This window comes from Phyllopteryx taeniolatus, unplaced genomic scaffold (genome assembly GCF_024500385.1).
Source record: "Phyllopteryx taeniolatus isolate TA_2022b unplaced genomic scaffold, UOR_Ptae_1.2 contig_59, whole genome shotgun sequence".
Lineage (NCBI taxonomy): Eukaryota > Metazoa > Chordata > Actinopteri > Syngnathiformes > Syngnathidae > Phyllopteryx > Phyllopteryx taeniolatus.
The window spans coordinates 97,077-119,097 of NW_026903547.1; the positions used below are offsets into that span (position 1 = coordinate 97,077).

Here is a 22,021-nt window from a genome sequence, read left to right on the forward strand (position 1 = left end):
AAGACCATTCGCACTCACAGTCATGCCTACGGGCAATTTAGAGTCTCCAATTAATGCATGTTTTTGGGATGTGGGAGGAAACTGGAGTGCCCGGAGAAAACCCACGCAGGCACGGGGAGAACATGCAAACTCCACACAGGCGGGGCCGGGGATTGAACTGATTGACCTCACAACTGTGAGGCAGACGCTCTAACCAGTCACACCGTGCCGCCGACACAGATACAATTGGATGTTTTTTATACGCAGGTGAAGAAAAGTCTTCTTCAGTGGTTCTCAACTGTTGTCACCCGCATGTTCCTAATGTTGCAAAGTCGCGACCTACTTGTACATGTACAGCATATTATATTTGTAAATGCCCTTTCAGATGAGTTTGCTGTACCGCCAAAGTCATATCCCCTGCCAAGACGTCCACCAGCCAGATTGGGCTGCTCTGTATTTGTTTACCAAGTGAACAAGGAAGCAACATTTCTTGTCACTTTTCAACTGTGCTCCATGTGGGAACTTAAAACGCCTGCGTACTGTACCGAAAATCAGAATAACTATGCACGTAAGTTTTTGATAGTTGTCTGCGACCCATTGAATCCCAAGAGCGACCAACCCCCGAAATGAGATTCATTGGTTTTACACTACATTCTGCACTTCATGTCATATGATTGTTGGGTGTGCACGGTTAAGCATTTCATTACTTTGACCAAGTTGTGGGGGTGCACCATTCCTGGAGGTACTGCAATACCAGGTCGATGCGTGGAGTGGACGGAGCAAGCCCCTATTCCATCTCCCAGTTCCAAAAATCTATTTAATATATGGTCCCTGGATAGGAGACGTATCAGATATTAAACTGATGAGAACAGATCACTTTCTTTTCCCTTTTGTGTCACGTACGTGGTTAGGGCGAAGGCGAGGAACGCAAGGCAAGAACATGGTGAACCCAATTGCAGGGAAGCAGGGAGGCAAGGCAGGAGTGCGGGAATCTCAAAATAATAATATTTAATCACAATGATAAAAACAACTGGCGACTTACATGGCAAGACGTGACAACGACAATGAACCGACAAGAACTGAAAGAAACCAGGGAACTAAATACAAACAAATTGACGAGACAACGAGGAACACCTGGACAATACACGAGTGGCTGGAGAGAGCTGATTGGTCGACACAAAGTGGACGAGAACAGGTGGACACAACAACCTAATGAGCACACGACAAACATGGAACACAGGAAAACATGGAACAAAACTAAATACAACCCAAACCAAAACACAGAGTATGACAGTACCCCCCCTCTAAAGGAACGGATCCCAGACGTTCCCCAAACAACAACCAAAAACGTTAATGCGTTAATGCGGACATTAACGCATTCTATTGGATCGACGTGGACCACGTGACCAAGGAACACGAGCATCTGACAACATTATTTCGATATAAATGTTGAAAAACAACACAGTTGACAGTCGTTTCATAATTGTGGTTTGGCGTGTCCATATGTGACTCATCTGTGATTATCATGTTGATATATGCCACCATAACTTTGGCTTGTTTCGTCTTTTCTGGCATCGCTTCTCGGCCTTTTGGCGAAGATTAAGTTTTGTATCTGTTCTTATCAGTTTAATATCTGATACGTCCCCTATTCGGGGACCATATATTAAATTGATTTTTGGAACTGGGAGATGGAATATGGGCTTGCTCCAGTCTACTCCACGCATCGACCTGGTATCGCAGTACCTCCAGGAACGGTGCACCCCCACAAGATTGTCCAAATAATCATAAACTCAACCGAACACACCAATCAATCAGATGATATGAAATGTGTCACGTACCCACAATGCAGTGCGTTAAAACAGTTGACAATCTTGATAAAGAACGGAAACACAGAGCATCTATACACGTTTACATTGTCTTTTTGCGTGACAGGATGAGAATATTGGAGTATGTCAAATGTAGGTGGATTTTTTATTTGTGTTAAAAAAAATAGTCCAATTATTTGAATTTATGACCGTCTGTTAAAATGGCATAGCGGACAATGACATTGTCCGCTTCGTTCTGATCAAAGCAGTTCACTCTTGTTTCTTTTCAGATCGTATAAATCTTTCGCCTTTTACTAAAGTTTTCCGTGGGGAGGAACAACAAGAGTCTATCTCAAGTTTTTGATCCTCTGTGAAAGCGGAGCTTTCTCTTGCTGTGAAAAATCAAATTTATTGTCTGGATACATAAATCTGATTCATTCCCAATTTTATCTTTAATGCATTCATCTGATTACTCTAAAGTGTCTTTGAGTGGTTTGAGAAGTGCTATGTAAGCTTCTTTGCGGTTGTGTTGTTATTAATTAATAGGTTTTAATAATTGCATTAGGGACACCGGGGAATATGTCTGTATGCATGCGTACATTTATTATGAATTTACATTTATTTTAAATATGTGTGCTTGTTTTCATGTGCTTGACCCAACATTAGTCGTTAGCTTGGAGAAACGGATGCTCGTGAAAGCTGTCCCGTAAGGAAGAACGGTTACAATCACTCACGAGTACGTTCAGCGGCACGGCGGCCGACTGGTTAGAGCGTCAGCCTCACAGTTCTGAGTTCAATCAGTTCAATCCCCGGCCCCGCCTGTGTACAGTTTGCATGTTCTCCCCGTGCCTGCGTGCCACTCCGGTTTCCTCCCACATCCCAAAAACATGCATTAATTGGAGACTCTAAATTCCTCGTAGGTGTGAATGTCAGTGCGAATGGTTGTTTGTTTGTATGTGCCCTGCGATTGGCTGGCAACCAGTTCAGGGTTTACTCCGCCTCCTGCCCGATGATATTTGGGATAGACTCCAGCACGCCTTTGACCCGAGTGAGGAGAAGCAGCTCAGAAAATGGATGGAAGGATGGATGTACGTTCACTGCATAATATGTCGTTCCTTGCGCCAACGAATCACTCATCCTTCTAGTTCGCAGTGAAATTCAGCCTGAGTCACTCGTGGCAGGACAGGACGAGTTCAACGAACGAATCACTCGTGGCTAACAGTACGTTCAGTTCAGTAGTACATTCAGCTTACATGTGGCTAATGTTGCAAAGTCGCGACCCACTTCCATATAAATTGAAAAGAATAAATTATTTTGTTTAAAAGTAGATTTTACGCCGATCTGATCGGTGTTATCGTTATCGGACGATAATTAGCATTTTATGCTGACCGGCTTTCATGTCATAAGTCGCCGATCCGATCAATGACGTCATCGATCGGCTCCGCACAAGACATTTAACTCCACATCTTCATCGCGTATGAATCCAAAAGGTAGTTTATTTTTAGCCTTGTCACGTGTCTTGTTGCGCAGTACTGTAACTATCTGACGGCCAATAAAGTAAATCTTGTCGGTGAAAAAACACGTCGTCGGTGTGTAATGTTGATTTGACCTAAACTTATGTCAGTGGCCAATCCTTGAATTCCCCCTAGAGTAGAGGTCATTGGTGTTTTAACTTTTGTCTAAAATGCTAGAGAATTATTTGAGCTGGGATGGGCTCCAGCACGCCCGCGACCCTTGTGAGGATAAGCTGTACAGAAAATGGATGCATGGCAAGGGAAACCTGAGTCCATTTTTTGTCATCATCATAAGGGGTCTTTGAGTCGTGCTTTGTCTGGTCCCTCACCTAGGACCTGTTTGTCATGGGTGACCCCGCTAGGGGCATAAAGCCCCAGACAACTTAGCTACTCGAATCATTGGAACACACAAACCCCTCCACCACAATAAAATGACAGCTCAAGGAGGGGATTACCTAACACTATTATTTTTAACACCGTCTGCATATAACAACACCATTAAATCATTGAGATTTTTTACAATGCGAAGTCAGCTCCACTTCTGCAGAGCATCAACAAATTGAGATAGACTCTTGTTTTTCCTCCATATTAAAATCTTTCATAAAAAGCAAAAATTTATATAATCTGACAAAAAAAACAAGAGTGAATTTCTCAGGTAAGAGTGAAGCTGACTATGTCATTGTCCGCCATGCCATTTTAACAAACGGTCTTCAAATCAAAAGTGCCACTATTTCTTTTGAATCCAAATAAAAGTTCTTCATCGACATTTGACATACTCCAAAAGTCTCATCTTTTAACGCAAAAAGACCATTTAAACCTGTATCAACGCTTAGTTTTCCAGTTCTTTATCTAGATTGTCAACTGTTTTGACGCACAGCGCAGTCGAGGACATCCTGGCCTTTCCAATGATCTCATGTGTTTGGGTGGCTTCGAAGCGGCTGTGCTTTCTTCCTGAGACAAAATGGAGACTGCAGCAAAACACAAATGCCAGGAAAAGAGAAATGGAAAGTTAAATATTACACGGATAATGTTTTTTTCAACAAAGGCAATCATATATTATTGTTTATGAACATGTTATGAGTCATAATTTGGAGTCAGAGTTCTGTTGAACTTTTTGTTCGTAAAAATTAGAGCCCTTTTATAAATGTCTACTGTAATGGACATGAGGATGATTTGATAGTGTTAGCTCATAGCTAAATAGCTTTCAAGTTCTTTGTTTACATTCCATTTTCTGCCCCAAAACACAGTTCTTTGTGGGGTTATAAACAGATAGATAGCGAGATAGCGAGATAGATAGATAGCTAGATCCTCTGTGGGCCAAGACCAGCACGAATGATAACTCGATAGATCGATACTTAAGATAAGTAATAGTAAGTAATAAGATAAGTAATAATAAGCCAAAAAATGACAAGGAACAGGTTCTTCAGGTTGAGAAACTCACTGAAGATTGTCAATGACCTGGATGTAACAGAGGAAAGACATTATTTGGAGAGTCAGGCCTCTTCTGGACAGAGTAAGGCGAGGCTGCCTTAGCTTCCCGAAACCAGGAAAAGTCTGCATCGATGAGCAAATGATCCCTTTTACAGGCCGCTGTCCCATCAGGCAATTTGTTCCATGTAAGCCATACCCTAAAGGCTTAAAGGTATTTGTCCTTGCTTCTCCTGATGTTCTGATGTTGGACCGTATATCAAGGGAAGAATACATTTGCTGGTCAAAGGTTGAGAATTGGGGCAGCGGCAGTACTACGCATGGTTGAAACTGTTCCCAGAGGAAGTCCGCTGTACTTCGACCGCTACTTCACGTAAATTAACCACATGGATGAATTGCTGACCAAGGGCCTTCCGGCAATTGAGACCATAACAAAAAAACGTGTCCCAAAGCCATGTCGGTTGACTGATGACAAAAAATTGAAAAGAGAAGGGACGGGATCGTCAGTGATGATAGTCAGGAGAAGTCCAGAGTTGGCAATAACAAATTGGTTTGACAACAAGCCAGTTTTGATGGCTTCTACTGCACACGGGAAAAATCCTGAAGATGTCTGCATCAGATGGTCGAACAAAGACAAAGACCAGATCCAGGTCCAAGTGAGAAGACCCGCATTCATCAAGGAGTACAATGACAACATGGGTGGTGTGGACCTCTGTGCTCATTCGGTGAATACTGAGCTTTTATCGCATGGCAAGCAGAACCAAGAAATGGACCATGCGTACGATTACTTATTTCTTTGATGTTGCCATTACAAATTCCTGGATCCAGTACAAGTCTGACATCAAAGTGCTTAACCGATCCGAAAAAAACTGAACAGTTCCTGGACTTGAAACTGCATCAGGCAAATGGCCTGCTGAACTACCTAGATCCTGACAATGCTGACAAGAGGGTAGAGGAGCATGAGGTAAGTGGAGAAGAGAATTCCACAACGAGAATCATCGTTAAGAAAATATGGGGCCAGGCACTTGCCAGAAATGGAAGACTGCAACCATGCAGACAGGTGCCTAAACCAAGGTTTCAAGGGCAAAACATACATGCGATGCATAAGTTGCAAGATGTTCCTCTGCCTTACAAAGAAGAGAAACTGCTTCCTGGAGTACCATAACTAAGAACTTATTCATGAAGAAAAGAGGAAGCTGAGGAGAAGCAAACACATTGAAACCTGTGCTCCTTAGGCCTCCTGACTTGAAAGGACAAACATGTTAAAGCTCAAGTCTGTATGATATAATAGCCTTTTTGTTTCACAGTTGAACAGAAACACAGGCCAAATGAGCTGTTTTTTTAAAAAAAAGATTGATATTTTTGATTTCATTTCAGCCTGTTATAATTTTGTTGTGTTATGGTAAAATCGTTCTGCTGTCAACTACAGTAGACATGCTATAAAATCAAAATTAAAAATGTTTTTTTTTAAATCTCTAAATTTTGAGTTGTTGTTTTAGCTCCAAGGAGTCAGGAAATCACAATATAAATCAATTGAAAGACACTTTTTTTCCTTGATTCTCAGGAGGATATAGCGCATTTCATACACAAGCTAACTTAATGTGCTTTACATGACTAAAAGCATTTGAAAACATGAACAAAACAGCTTATAAACATTTAAGCCATGTTAAATTACCCACAACTCCATCACTATGGAATACAGAGTGTTCATTTTCATTAACCAATGATCAGGGAAAAGCACGAACGCAGTCCCCCACAACCAGAAATTATGCAGTCGAGATTCCCACATTTGGGGAATTCGCAAGGGTCTGTACAACCAGAGTGCAATGGCTGAGCCTCACCCTGGGTGAACCACCTTCTTGATCATGGTGTCTCCTCTGCCAGGTAAGTATGAGTTGGACTGGGCACGAGCACACAAGTCATTCACGCGCACGCTATCTCAAGCGACGGTGTCATCATGAGCATGTGAACAACCACACCCACAACGGAACATACGCTAGATGAAACGCTACTGTGTGCTAATACATGAAGAAATATGCTTCTTATTTGAGAATTTCAGTTTAAATTGAGACAGTAAATTTATACCCATAATGCACAGCGGCATCGAGAGACGATAAAATAACTTGAAAGTTGGGTCATTCACACCCAGAAACATATGAACCACCCATTCGGGGTACACCCTGAACTGGTTGCCAGCCAATCGCAGGGCACATACAAACAAACAACCATTCGCACTCACATTCACACCACCGTGCTGCCATGATTTAACTAATTAAAGAAAATCGAAAAACATAATTGGACTTGAAGAAAATAATGCATTCGTCCAGTCGAATGTCAGACACTGATAACACTTTCGGGTACAACAGTTTGATGTGCGTATCAAAACGCTACTGCCACCTGCTGTGACCTATTGCGCATGACAACCTTGGCAAACACTCAAGCAGGCTAGCGTGGTCTTAACAGTGGTTGTCAACTGTCACCCGCATGTTACTAATGTAAAGTCGCGACCCACTTTCATATAAATTGAGAATAATAAATTACTTTGTTTAAAAATAGCCTCTGAAAACATTTACAGTATATTATATTTGTAAATGCCGTTTCAGATGAGTTTGCTGTACCACCAAAGTCATATTGCTTGCCATGACATCCACCAGCCAGGCAGGGCTGCACTGTAGTTGTTTACAGAGGAAACTCGCGGCTCGAGAACAAGGAAGCACCATTTCTTGTCACTTTTCAACTATGCTCCACGTGGGAAACTAATACGCCACTGTACTACACCCAAAATGGAAATAACAATACAACATAGTGTATAGACTACTAACTTGCTTACCATCGAGTGCATTATGCAATTTCAAAGCATATGACTGAGAGATACACACTTGTTTCAACCATTTAGTGGGGGTGCACCGCTCCTGGAGGTACTGCAATACCAGATCGATGCGTGGAGTGGACAGAGCAAGCCCCAATTCCATCTCCCAGTTCCAAAAATCAATTTAATATATGGTCCCCAGATAGAGAACATATCAGATATTAAACTGATAAGAACAGATACTACACTTGATCTTAGCCAAAAGGCCGAGAAGCGATGCCAACATAACGCCAGAAAAGACGACCTCATTCTCCAGCCTACAAGCCAAAGTTATGGTGGCACATATCGACATGATAATCACAGATGAGTCACATATGGACACGCCAAACAACAATTATGAAACGAATGTCAACTGTGTTGTTTTTCAACATTTATATCGAAATAATGATGCCCGTGTTCCTTGGTCACGTGGTCCACGTCGATCCAATAGAATGCAGACATTAACGCATATCTTTAGCCGTGTATTAAGTCTTAAACAACAAAAGAAATAATGAGTTATTTGTAATAACAATCGGTTGCTGGTATTATGTTGTGGCCACAAGCTGAATAGCTGCTTGCTCAACATTTTGACGAAAAAACATCAATGGCCTTGCCTCGCACAAATACTTCCTGTTTCCTGCTTCAGGAAGTGGTTCAGAATTTGGAACGATGGGTGACCCTTCGACACAGCAATAGAGACCCTGTCAAGCAGCTCCATGAAAATGGGGGTTTATGGTCTGCCATTCTCCAAACGTGTGTTGACAAACACATTACACAAGCTGTCATAGTGGTACATCTCAATAAGCTTAATTTAGTGAAGTAGTTCAATTCAAAAAGTGAAACTCATATAGAGATGCACCACACACACTGAAATATTTAATTTTTTTATACATGAATAATTTGAGGATTGTAGCTTAAAGCTAATGATAGCTCCAAATTCACCACCTCTAGAATCTAGAATATAATTTTAAATGTTTTAATGTAGAATTTAGGCAGGAATTTACCCTCTGAAAAGTATTTTCCCAAGTGTTTAAAGAATCTCTATGTATGAGTACTGAAATCAATTGTGTTTTCTATTTTTTTTTTTTAGATTTACCTGTATATGATTACTACCATTACCAGTTACACAGACAGAGTACGTTGAAACAATATTTTATTTTTTCATGTCGACACAATATTTGATCAAATATTTTTTTGTCATTCATAAGTTATTTCCAAGAGCCACAACAAACACCATATTGCAATGCATCACACAATACGTGGCCGAAGATACAGTTGCCTGTGATTATACACATGGCCAGCAGGTGGTTTCAGAATCAGAATCATCTTTATTTGCCAAGTACGTCCAAAACACACAAGGAATTTGTCTCCGGTAGTTGGAGCCGCTCTAGTACAACAGACAGTCAATTTACAGAACACTTTGGAGACATAAAGACATTGACAAAAAACAATTGTGCAAAAAGATGCAGAGTCCTCTAGCACTTAGAGCAGTTCCAATGACTAATATCGCATTAGTCCGGTGCAATGACCATTGTGCAAAGGGTGCTGAGACTTCAAGGAGTGTATGCGGTTTAAAGTGACGAGTAGTGCGATAATCTGGGACAATGGTTGTGCAAATGTTACAGATACTCCTCAATCAGTGTGCAAATGGAGCAGATGCTACTCTGGCATGTGTCATGAACGGAACAGAGGATAGGACCCAAAAATGCACGACTCCAAAACAAATTGACAGTTTCCAAAAAGAGAGGTTTAATAGACGGGCATAGGTCGGTACACAGGCAGGCAATCCAAGAGAGGCAACAGTATCCAAAAACATGAGGCAAAGAGACAAGGTCGATAATCGGAACAGGGTCAGGTCTTACTGTGAATCTATGACGTGGAAACAAGGAATGCTGGAACGCGACGACAAGGTACAACGAACTGGCAACGAGAGGAAATGAGACACGAGGTTATATACAAGGGGTAATTAGGGTGAACGAGGCACAGGTGATGAAGATGCTCACATGAGCAGGTGTGTGTGAAACAGGGGGGGAAGACAAAACCCGGAACACACACACATATGACAGTACCCCCCCCTTAACGGCCGGCCCCAGACGGCCCTGGGGCCCCTGGATGCGCAACGTGGAAGTCCCGAATGAGCGAATCATCCACGATAAACGCAGACGGTACCCAGGAACGCTCCTCAGGCCCATACCCCTCCCAGTCCACCAGATATTGAAACCCCCTGCCCCTCCGACGAGATGACAACAGCCGCTTCACAGAGAAGACAGGGCCCCCATCCACAAACCGGGGGGGAGGAGGGGGCCTGGAAGGCGGGACCAGAGGGGACTCCCGGGCTGGCTTGAGTAGGCTGACGTGAAAAGTAGGGTGGACCCGCATAGACCTTGGGAGCCTCAGTGGATGCAGAGGGGAGGGAATTGTGGGAGAATTCGACCCAAACCAGTTTCTGAGACCAGGATCGCGGCTCCTGTGAAGCGAGACATCGGAGCCCCGTCTCCAGGTCCTGGTTCAGCCTCTCGGTTTGGCCGTTGGTTTCAGGATGAAACCCGGATGACAGACTGACGGTAGCACCTATGAGTTTACAAAACTCCTTCCAAAATTGCGAAATGAATTGGGGACCCCTATCAGACACCACATTCTTGGGGAAACCATGGAACTTAAAAACCTGATTAATCATTAGCTCGGCAGTGTCTTTAGCTGAGGGGAGTTTTGGAAGTGCAATGAAGTGCGCCATCTTAGAGAACCTGTCAACAACTGTAAGAATGGTGGTATTGCCTTTAGAGGCCGGTAATCCTGTAACAAAGTCTACGGAAATGTCTGACCAAGGACGTTGTGGTATTGGCAGGGGTCGCAACTCCCCAGAAGGACGTTGATGAGAGGCCTTGTTAGCAGCACATACCTGGCAAGCATTGACGTAATCGCTAACATCCCTCCTAACATTAGGCCACCAAAAGCGCTGTTCGACCACTGATAGCGTCTTGGCAATGCCTGGGTGACATACCGTTCGGTTCGTGTGAGCCCAGTGGATGACTTTTCCCCTTAAGGTCGGAACCACATAAAGCCTGTTCTCGGGGCAATCTTCAGGGCTAGGAGTGTCTTTCAGAGCCCCTTCAACCGCAGTCTCAATGTCCCAAACAAAAGCGGAAATGAAGCATGACTTAGGCAAAATAGTCTTAGGGTCGGACAAAGAACTCTCCTCGGAGAAAATGCGTGACAAAGCATCTGGCTTACCATTTTTAGAACCTGGTCGGTATGATAACGTAAAATTAAATCTAGAGAAGAAAAGAGCCCATCTAGCCTGCCTCGCATTTAATCTTTTGGCAGTTTTAATATATTCAAGGTTCTTGTGATCTGTCCATACTAAAAACGGAGTATGTGCCCCCTCTAGCCAGTGCCTCCACTCCATCAAAGCCACCTTGACTGCCAACAGTTCACGGTCGCCAATGTCATAATTTTTTTCAGCTGGGGTCAATTTTTTGGAGAGAAACGCACAAGGATGTAACTTCTCATCCTTGAGAGACTTCTGGGAGAGCACTGCTCCTATTCCGGCATCAGACGCATCGACTTCTACCACAAACTGCTGTTTGAGATCTGGCAAAGTAAGGATGGGAGCGGAGGTAAAGCTCGACTTAAGTTTTTGAAAAGCTGCATGACAAAGCGGGTTCCATACAAAAGGTTTGTGTGGCGAGGTAAGATCATGCAAAGGAGAGGCTATAGAACTGAAATTCCTGATGAATTTCCTGTAGAAGTTTGCGAACCCTAAGAACCTTTGTACATCTTTGCGTGACGTGGGAGTAGGCCAATTAATAACGGCATCGACTTTGCAAGGGTCCATCTTGACTTCACCTTGAGCCAGGACGAAACCCAGAAAAGAAACGGACGCCTGGTGGAACTCACATTTCTCAGCCTTGACATAGAGTTGATTCTGCAGTAACTGCTGCAAAACAGAGCGGACATGAATAATGTGAGTCTCCTCATCCGGGGAGAATATCAGAATATCAACTAAATAAACAAAAACATAAACATTCAACATGTCGCGCAGGACATCGTTGACAAGGTTCTGGAAAACAGCTGGAGCGTTAGTAAGCCCAAAAGGCATTACCAAATATTCATAATGTCCCGTTGGTGTGTTGAATGCTGTTTTCCATTCATCCCCATCCCTTATCCTGACTAGATGATGTGCATTTCTTAAGTCCAGTTTTGTGAAAATCTTGGCTCCCTCCAGGAACTCAAAGGCGGTGGAGATGAGAGGAAGAGGGTACCTGTTTTTTACCGTGATCTCATTGAGACCCCGGTAATCGATACAGGGTCGCAGGGTCTTGTCTTTCTTGTCCACGAAGAAAAATCCTGCTCCCGCAGGGGATGAAGATGGGCGAATGATCCCGGCTGCCAGTGATTCTTCTACGTATTCCTTCATGGCCTTGTGTTCCGGCCCTGAAAGAGAGAACAACCTCCCTCGTGGGGGTGTGGTTCCAGGCAGCAAGTCAATAGCACAGTCATAAGGTCTGTGGGGTGGAAGGGATTTGGCCTTGGACTTGGAAAAAACATCTTTAATATCCTGATAACAGGTGGGCACTTGAGATAAATCAGGATCCGCAGATGGGGTCTGTGGAGTGTCCTTAGAAACATGACCCTGAACATCACGTGGCGGCTTGAAACAGTTCCGGGCGCAATCGCTGCCCCATGACATAACCTGCCCAGAGGACCAGTCAATGTGGGGGTTATGTAATTTCAACCATGGGTTCCCTAAGATAACGTCATGATTCATGGCGTCAAAAACATGAAAACTAATGCGTTCCGAGTGAGAATCAGGGAATGTCAATGTGAGTGTTTGGGTGCGGTGAGTGATCTTGCCCATAAAACTGCCGTCTGCAGCATAGGTGTTGCGGTGGCGTTTTATTCCAAAGGTTCTAAGGTGCATACGTCTAACAAGGATGGAGTTCAGTAAATTTGCATCAGAACCAGAGTCAATTAAAACAGGTGTATGAATTTCTTGATCAGGAGAGCATAGTGTCACTTTAGGAAGAACCCGTGTAGGGTCTTCCTTAATGAAATTCAGACTCACCTCTCCCGTGCCCTGGCTACCGGCAACTTTGACGTGACAGTTGCTCACGGAATGACCCAACTGACCGCAGTAGAAGCACCGCCCCTCCCTCAGCCGGCGTTGACGTTCCTCAGAGGAGAGACGGAACCTGCCCCGTTGCATGGGCTCATCCGTGGTGACGCTAGCCAGTGGATTGAGACTGGCAGCAGGGAATCTGCCTTGTCTGGCTTGTCACCGAGGCTCGTCCTCCAAGTGCGCGGTGAAGCATCCCTCCGCCGATCTCCATCCAGCTCGCGATCCAAAAGCCTTCTGTCGATCTTGAGGGCGAGAGCGATGAGAGTGTCCAAGTCGGGTGGCAGGTCTAGCGGGACTAAATGATCCTTGACGGCGGGGGATAGTCCTTGAAAAAAGGCATCGAGTAGCGCCCGATTATTCCAATGAGTCTCAGCTGCTAGAATGCGAAACTCAATCGCGTAATCTGACACCCTGCGCTTGCCTTGTTGTAAGGTGACAAGGGAGCGAGCTGCCTCACGATCAGGAGTGGAAAATTGAAAAATTTGCTCCATAGTCTTGACGAAAAAAGCCCATGAATGACACGCGGCGGAATTGCGGCTCCATTCAGCAGTAGCCCACGCCTCCGCACGACCAGTCAGGTGGGAAATGACGAATGCGATCTTTGCCCGCTCGGTGGGGAAGGCGTCTCCCTGCAGTTCAAAGTGGAGTTCGCACTGCGTGATGAACGGCTTAATGTTCCCAGATTCTCCAGAGAACCTCTCCGGTCGAGAGAGCTGTGGGCAGACAGCAGCGGAGGTGGCAGGTGGCTGCATGGTGACTACCTCACACGGAAATACCGTGGCAGTACTGGGTGTGGTGCCCACTGGTTCCTTCTCTTGAAAAAATTTCAAAAGAAGTTCAAACTGCGAGGCCACCTGTCTCATCATATTGTCCTGATTCCTTGACAGTCCCTCTAGATGAAGGTGGAGGGCGGCAATCTGCTCATCCTGCTTCGCGAGGCGTTGACCCTGCGCTTGAAGGGCTTTGCGCACCGGGTCTGAGTCTGCTGGGTCCATGTTCTGGCCAGTTCGTTCTGTCATGAACGGAACAGAGGATAGGACCCAAAAATGCACGACTCCAAAACAAATTGACAGTTTCCAAAAAGAGAGGTTTAATAGACGGGCATAGGTCGGTACACAGGCAGGCAATCCAAGAGAGGCAACAGTATCCAAAAACATGAGGCAAAGAGACAAGGTCGATAATCGGAACAGGGTCAGGTCTTACTGTGAATCTATGACGTGGAAACAAGGAATGCTGGAACGCGACGACAAGGTACACCGAACTGGCAACGAGAGGAAATGAGACACGAGGTTATATACAAGGGGTAATTAGGGTGAACGAGGCACAGGTGATGAAGATGCTCACATGAGCAGGTGTGTGTGAAACAGGGGGGGAAGACAAAACCCGGAACACACACACACACATATGACAGCATGAGTGGCCAGTATATGCAAATAGTGCAGCATGGCGAGACAACTACAGTGAGGGCACGAGTAATACATAATTGGCCCCACACAAATGTGACAACGAACTCAAGTCAAAAAATTGCCAGTTTGTTGTAATGGAATTATAGGTTAGCTGTTTAAGAAGTTGATTGCAAGAGGGAAGAAGCTGTTGGAATGTCTACTAGTTCTAGTTTGCATTGATCGGTAGCGCCTACCTGAGGGAAGGAGCTGGAAGAGCTGGTGACCGGGGTGCGGAGGGTCCGAGAGGATTTTGCACGCCCTTGTCTTAGTTCTGGCAGCGTGCGAGTCCTCAAGGGTGGGTAGGGGGGTACCGACAATCCTTTCAGCAGTTTTGATTGTCCGTTGCAGTCGGAGTTTGTCCTTTTTTGTAGCAGCACCAAACCAGACTGTGATGGAAGAACACAGGACTGATTCGATGACCGCTGTGTAGAACTGTCTCAGCAGCTCCGGTGGCAGGCCGTGCTTTCTCAGAAGCCGCAGGAAGTACATCCTCTGCTGGGCCTTTTTGAGGACAGAGTTGATGTTGGTCGCCCACTTCAGGTCCTGAGAGATTGTAATTCCCAGGAACTTGAAGGTCTCGACGGTTGACACAAGGCAGCTGGACAACGTGAGGGGCAGCTGTGCCGAAGGATGCCTCCTGAAGTCCACGATCATCTCTACAGTCTTGAGCGTGTTCAGCTCCAGGTTGTGTCGGCCGCACCACAGCTCCAGCCGCTCCGCTTCCTGTCGATATGCAGTCTCGTCACCGTCCTTGATGAGGCCGATGACAGTGGTGTCATCTGCAAACTTCAGGAGTTTGACAGTCGGGTTCGCTGAGGTGCAGTCGTTCGTGTAGAGAGAGAAGAGCAGCGGAGAAAGGACACAACCTTGGGGCGCCCCATTGCTGATGCTGCGTGTGGATGAGGTGGCCTCCCCCAGCCTGACCTGCTGTGTCCTGCCCGTCAGAAAGCTGTAAATCCACTGGCAGATGGCATGTGAGACGCTGAGCTGGAGAAGCTTGGATGGAAGGAGTTCAGGGATGATGGTGTTGAACGCTGAGCTGAAGTCCACGAACAGGATCCTCGCGTAGGTCCCTGCACTGTCGAGGTGTTCTAGGATGAAGTGCAGTCCCATGTTGACTGCATCATCCGCAGATCTGTTCGCTTGGTAGGCAAACTGCAGGGGGTCCAGCAGGGGACCTGTGACACTCTTGAGGTGGTCCAGCACGAGACGTTCAAAGGACTTCATGACCACAGATGTCAAAGCGACAGGCCTGTAGTCATTCAGACCCGAGATTGCAGGTTTCTTGGAGACTGGAATACATAGCCACTCCCACCACACTTCTTAGCTTTGTTAAAGTTAATTATAACATTTCTAAAGGTTTGGGATACAGGTCACCACTAAACCAGTGTATTTATTTTTAAAGTGTTTATTGTAACCAGTATATTTAATGCTGTTACTGTAATGATGCATATTGAAATATCAATAGTTAACATTTAATTTTATACACTGTAATAACAGTATTGCTTTGGTGGCATCTTGATGCCAAGCTATTATGTTGAAGTGATTTTAGGAGTTTTAGTTTGACGTAAGTAATGCTTTGCCACCACTTTGTGGCATCTGTAGGCAATTACAAACCTTTTTGAGGGTGTCAATTAATTTGTACCTTCAGTCCACGAATACCGGGGATTCACTGTAATGGCTTGACTTGCTTGAAATTTAGTGGGGACTCAAGTTTACTACCTTACTAGCTTTTTGCCACAGTGACTTGTGACTTGCCTGAGACTTGAAGGTTTAGACTTCTGACTTGCACATATGTGACCTCCTCCCACCTCTGTTGTTTTTTACGTCAGGCCACCAACTCCGAAGACAGGGAGGCGGTCAACTTGAAGAAGCTGGTCAAGGGCCACGCCTACTCCGTCACGGGCTTGGATGAGGTGAGAGAGCGTCACGGTGGCGGTGTGTCTCTCTGTCCGATCTGACCACGATCCACCGTGTCCCTTAGGTGGTCTTCTGTGGAAACCTGACCAAGCTGGTCCGCATCAGAAACCCGTGGGGGCAGGTAGAGTGGACCGGCGCTTGGAGCGACAAGTGAGACACACACACCTCTCGTGTTGGAAAACGTGATGCCACGTGTAAACATGCAAAGCCTCACGCTCAACTGAGAGTCTGGGAATGGGGGAGTTCAAGGGCTCTGTATTACGTAATATGATTATGTATCCCTTCCCATGGGCTCACCACCTGTGGGAGGGGCCATCAGGGTCCTTGGCGATCTGATCTCCGGCTACAGAAGCTGGCTCTAGGGACGTGGAATGTCACATCTCTAGCAGGGAAGGAGCCCGAGCTAGTGTGTGAGGTCGAGAAGTTCCGACAAGATAGAGTCGGACTCGCCTCCACACACAGCTTGGGCTCTGGTACCAGTCCTCTCGAGAGGGGTTGGACTCAATGGGGTGGGACTTCAATGCTCACGTGGGGAATGACAGTGAGACCTGGAAGGGCGTGATTGGGAGGAACGGGCCCCCGATCAGAACCCGAGCGGTGTTCTGTTATTGGACTTCTGTGCTCATCACGGATTGTCCATAACGAACACCATGTTCAAGCATAAGGGTGTCCACACGTGCACTTGCCACCGGGACATCCTAGGTCGCAGTTCGATGATCGACTTTCTGGTCGTGTCATCGGACTTGCGGCCGCATGTCTTGGACACTCGGGTGAAGAGAGGGGCGGAGCTGTCAACTGATCACCACCTGGTGGTGAGTTGGCGCCGATGGTGTGGGAAGATGCCGGTCCGACTTGGCAGGCCCAAACGTATAGTGGAGGTCTGCTGGGAATCCCCTGTCAGAAGGAGTTTCAACTACCACCACCGACAGAACTTTGCTCATGTTCTGGGGGATGATGTGGTTCTGTTGGCTTCATCAAGCCGTGATCTCCAACTCTCACTGGAGCAGTTTGCAGCCGAGTGTGAAGCGGCTGGGATGAGAACCAGCATCTCCAAATCTGAGACCATGGTCCTCAGTCGGAAAAGGGTGGCGTGCCCTCTCCGAGTCGGGGATGAGATCTTGCCCCAAGTGGAGGAGTTCAAGTATCTTGGGGTCTTGTTCACGAGTGAGAGAAGACTGGAATCGGAGATCGACAGGCGGATGGGTGCAACGTCCGCAGTGATGCAGACTTTTTATTGGTCCGTTGTGGTATAGAAGGAGCTAAGCTGAAAGGCGAAGCTCTATATTTACCGGTCGACCTACGTTCCTACCCTCACCTATGGTCACGAGCTGTGGGTCGAAAGAACAAGATCCCGGCCCGGATACAAGCGGCCGAAATAAGTTTCCTCTGCAGGGTGTCCGGGCTCTCCCTTAGAGATAGGGTGAGAAGCTCGGTCATCCGGATGGGGCTCAGAGTCGAGCCGCTGCTCCTCCGCATTGAGAGGAGCCAGATGAGTTGGCTCGGAGGATCTGAGTCGGATACCTCCCGGACGCCTCCCTGGTCAGGTGTTCCGGGCACATCCCACCGGGAGGAGACCCCAGGGCCGACCCAGGACACGCTGGAGAGACTACGTCTTTCGGCTGGCCTGGGAATGCCTCGGGATCCCCCCAGAAGAGCTGGATGAAGTGGCTTGGGAGAGGGAAGTCTGGGCGTCCCTGCTAAAGCTACTGCCCCCACGACCCGACCTCAGATAAGCGGTAGAAAATGGATGGATGGATGGATTATGTAAGCAGAACTTCCAAAGTTTTCCCTGCTGGTGGATTCCATTCCATTCCATTTTTCCGTACAGTTCTCGAGAATGGGACAGCGTGGACCCTGACGTCCGCGCTCGGCTACAAAACCGCAGCGAGGACGGTGAATTCTGGTGAGTCCGCTTCTGTTTGCTGCCATGAAATGCGGTCGTTTCTCATGGCCCCGCCCCCGCCACAGGTTGTCCTTCAGCGACTTCCTGCGTGAGTTCAACAGTTTGAAAATCTGTAACCTGACAGCCGACGCCCTCCAGAACAGCCAGATGACGACATGGAGCTCATCGCTGTATCCCGGCGAGTGGAGACGGGGCAGCACGGCCGGAGGCTGCCTGAACAATCCTGGTAGGAAAAGGCTCGGGGAGTGCAGGGGTTCAAAACCGACCTTGACTTTTGACCTCTCCTGTCCAGCGACCTTTTGGCTAAATCCGCAGTTCAAGTTGCTGCTGCGGCACCCCGACGCGCCCGGCACTTCGGATTGCAGCTTCCTTGTGTCGCTCATGCAGAAAGACCACAGGAAGAAGCGGCGGGAAGGCAAAAACATGGAGACCATCGGCTTCGCCGTCTACGAGGTCGGTGTTCTCCCGCAAAGCTCCCGTGCGTACTTCCTGCTCTGTCATCTCATTGATTCCTCTATTTGCAGGTTCCCGACGAGGTATGAGCTTCCAATCGGGTTCTTTACCTTCAAGGCAGAATGGTGGTGGTAACCGATTTCCGTCTCAGGCTAAAGGGCAGACGGGGGTCCACTTGAAGCAGAACTTCTTCCAGACGCACGCTATTAGCGCTCGCTCCGAATGCTTCATCAAGTCGAGGGAGGTCAGCAGGCGTCTGCGTCTCCCGGCCGGCGAGTACGTCATCGTGCCGTCCACCTTTAAGCCGCACAAGGAGGCCGACTTCATCCTGCGGGTTTTCTCCGAGAAGGCCGCCGACTCCGAGTGAGTAACGCTTTGTCGCGCCCTCGCAAACGTGGCCGCTCGCTCACATGAAGTCTTTGCGTGTCAGGGAGCTGGATGACGACGTGGTGGCGGAGCTTCCGATCGAGGTGAGGAGAGCGCAGCGGCGGGCCGTGCATTTGGTATCTGGGCGTGCAATGGGGATTTACCAACTCAAACCACCTCTTAATATCACCAGTATCACGTTGCAATTATGGAAACGCAATATAACGGTGCCACACACATCATCTGGAGCAGTTCAGAATCAGTATTTCTCTGATAACGTGACAAAAACATGTCATTAAAATACATCATACTTAACCACAGATGCTAATTATTAAATGTATAATTGGAAGCAGATCGCCACAGATGTGTTTTGTTAGTCGAACTTGGCTGCAACAAGCTTTGCTCTGACCATCCAATCAGAAGACAGAAAATGTCTGATGTCTTTGTCCCTCTAAAGGCCTTGGGCAGATTCATTTGACATAGCAACACGTAAAGGCTGAAACCTGATTGGACAAAAAAATCCATCATCCACATCCATACTTATTGTTGAGGCAAGCAGAGAAGGCCTTGTTGGTCCACCAGTGGGAGAACTCAACACTCGTCGGTTCCTCGTGGCGCTGCCATCTCAGCATCAAGGCTTTTCTTGTCCTTGCAGAACTATTTGGACGAGAGTCAGATTGACGCCGGCTTCAAGAGTCTCTTCCGACAGCTGGCTGGTCCGGTAAGCGCATATGCTCCTTCTTGCTTCAGCTTCCTGTCTGACCTTTGACGTTACCGTTGTCTCGTGTGTGCCTGCGCCGTGGAGGACATGGAGATCAGCATCAACGAGCTGCAGACCATCCTGAACCGCATCACCGGCGAGCGTAAGTACATTATCGGCCCTCCTTCGGCTCACGCGCATGGACCTAAACATGGTTTCCGTGGCAACAGAAAAAGACCTCAAGACGGACGGCTTCACCAAAGAGGCGTGTCGCAGCATGATCAACCTCATGGACGTATCCTTGCCGCCATCTTTGCTCGGGGACGCTGCCGTCTCCTTTTGAGTTTTGAGGCCGAGTCATGTGGCTCGAGTCCCCGAGTTCTGCTGCTTTCCTCAACGTCGTCGCAGTCGGACGGCAGTGGCAAGCTGGGCTTGGTCGAGTTCAACGTGCTGTGGGAGAAGATTCAACGCTACATGGTAAATGTTCTCACACACGCACGCACGCACGCACGGCTCACTGTGGAATCAAAAGCACTCTCCTGCTCGTGGACAGACCATATTCAGGAACTATGACCTGGACAAGTCGGGAAGCATGAGCTCCTACGAGATGAGGAAGGCGCTGGAGTCCGCAGGTGTGATGCCTGGCCGCGTGCGCGCGCGCGTTTATTCGTCACGCGCGCGCTAACTTTTGCCTCCTCGCGGCAGGCTTCAAGCTGACCAATCACCTGTTCCAGCTCATCATCCTGCGATACGCCGAGGAAGACATGGCCGTCGACTTTGACAACTTCGTCACTGTCTCGTCCGCCTGGAGTCCACGTTCAGTGAGTGTTGTCCGTGACTCCGCCCCCCCGCCGCCATCCCGCATTGACCTCGCTGCGCTCGTTGCTTCGACAGAAACATTCAAGATCATGGACACGGACGCAGACGGCGTCATCGCACTCAACGTCTCCCAGGTAACAGGAAATGTGCTAACCGCTCGCTCACTTCCTGTTGCTCACGTGTCGCCGCTTCCTGTTTCCTGCAGTGGCTCTCCCTCACCGTGTTCGCCTAGACCCCAGCAGGCAGCCTACCCGGTGCCTTCAGATGCCGTGACGTCATCAATTCAGGATGAAGCCTAAAAGCACCATAACCTTTGACGGTGAACTTTATTTGACCTTTTCTAAACTTAAGACTGTTCAGTTGGTCAATATATCAGTACTTTTTGCACAAATTGCTGTTCTCTAACAAGGAGCTGAACAACAAAAATTCACAATGTGTTTGATTCATGGAACTTTCCAAGCATATACACTCCTATGCCTTTCTGTGACTCTTCCAGTTGCAACCTGCTGATGACTTCTGTGTGACACTTGAAATGGCAAGGTACTGTTGATGAATTGTTAGGGGGTGTTTGGGACTTATGATGTCAAAATGTTACCAGCGTAACATCAAGCTTTGTTAAAATACATATTTTAATTGAACCAGGAACTGTATTAACACATGTTGTGATGTTGCCGGCAAGTTGTGCAAAAAGGACTGAATCATTGAACAGTTGGACATGTGAATTCAAATGTTCAGTAAAGGTCAAATGAAGTTCACCGGGGTTTAAAGATCATAATGTATTTTAGGTTCGTCCTGAAAATTTCCCCTTTAAAAGCCCAACAGCCCTAATTTTTCTCAAGTGGTGTATATTGTTAACAACAAATTAATTTTAAAATCAGAAGTCATGGAAAATTATGGTATGTAAATATTTAAGTGTAAAACGACTGTTCCATTTTAGTTAAGAGGGTATTTCGTGTAAAAAAAAATGAAGAGTACAGAAAAAATGCCATTTTGGTAAAAGAACCAACCCATTGATACAGAAACATGAAGTAGACACACTTTTTAATTTAGTGGGTCGCATAAAGTGATGCGGCAGGCATATGTGGGCCCCAGTCCTTGAGTTTGACACCTGTTAGTTTAGCGTTTTGTAACCTCACCGCCATCTCGTGCGGACCCGCGTGGGGTTCCCATATTCACCTTTTTGCACATTTGCGTTATTGTGCGTCAAGCCAAGCCCGAGACGAACAGAGTAGTTGCAGGCGTGAAGTGTAGACACGGCTTCCAGCTATGCTTCCTGTGCCAAACTGCTCGCCATTTTTGGGAGCACCAAGTATAACCGTGACAGTGATGACATGCATGTGTAGCTTTTTTTTATGGTGGAACTAAAAACACTTTTGTCACTCTGAAGAAGAACATCCTGTTTACACGCATTATGAAAGCCGATCAATGTCACAGAGTGTGTCGTAATAAAAACCTTTGATGAACATTAGAAAGAAAACAGTTGAACTCAATCGCATTTGTTGACGTTAATCAGTTGTTAACTTACAAATGAATTACGAGGAGGAGGAACGGAACGGACCGGAATGCGAGTTTGACCTTTGGGAGAAGGAAAGATGGCTCAGGCGTCGCTGTTGTTGTGCTCCATCCTGCTCCGTCCTCTGCAGGACCTCCTCGTGGTTGGCCTTCTCCTCGCTGTGTAGTCCATCACCGCCCGGTCGGTGATCAGCGACAGGGCGAAGACGC

At 46.9% G+C, this 22,021-nt stretch overlaps 4 non-coding genes and 2 pseudogenes across 4 annotated transcripts; 3 read left to right on the plus strand and 3 right to left on the minus strand.

The window, feature by feature from the left end:
• Positions 1-699: 699 nt before the first annotated feature.
• On the minus strand, positions 700-902 carry LOC133473867 (U2 spliceosomal RNA; annotated as a pseudogene).
• A 650-nt stretch (positions 903-1,552) lies between these two features.
• Positions 1,553-1,744, plus strand: LOC133473865 (U2 spliceosomal RNA). The gene has a single exon (XR_009787272.1). It is a non-coding gene; the product is annotated as a U2 spliceosomal RNA (small nuclear RNA).
• A 310-nt stretch (positions 1,745-2,054) lies between these two features.
• Positions 2,055-2,168, plus strand: LOC133473863 (U5 spliceosomal RNA). The gene has a single exon (XR_009787270.1). It is a non-coding gene; the product is annotated as a U5 spliceosomal RNA (small nuclear RNA).
• A 4,286-nt stretch (positions 2,169-6,454) lies between these two features.
• On the minus strand, positions 6,455-6,618 carry LOC133473862 (U1 spliceosomal RNA). The gene has a single exon (XR_009787269.1). It is a non-coding gene; the product is annotated as a U1 spliceosomal RNA (small nuclear RNA).
• Positions 6,619-7,622: 1,004 nt separating this feature from the next.
• On the minus strand, positions 7,623-7,813 carry LOC133473864 (U2 spliceosomal RNA). The gene has a single exon (XR_009787271.1). It is a non-coding gene; the product is annotated as a U2 spliceosomal RNA (small nuclear RNA).
• A 10,079-nt stretch (positions 7,814-17,892) lies between these two features.
• On the plus strand, positions 17,893-21,762 carry LOC133473861 (calpain-1 catalytic subunit-like; annotated as a pseudogene).
• The last annotated feature ends 259 nt before the right edge of the window (positions 21,763-22,021 follow it).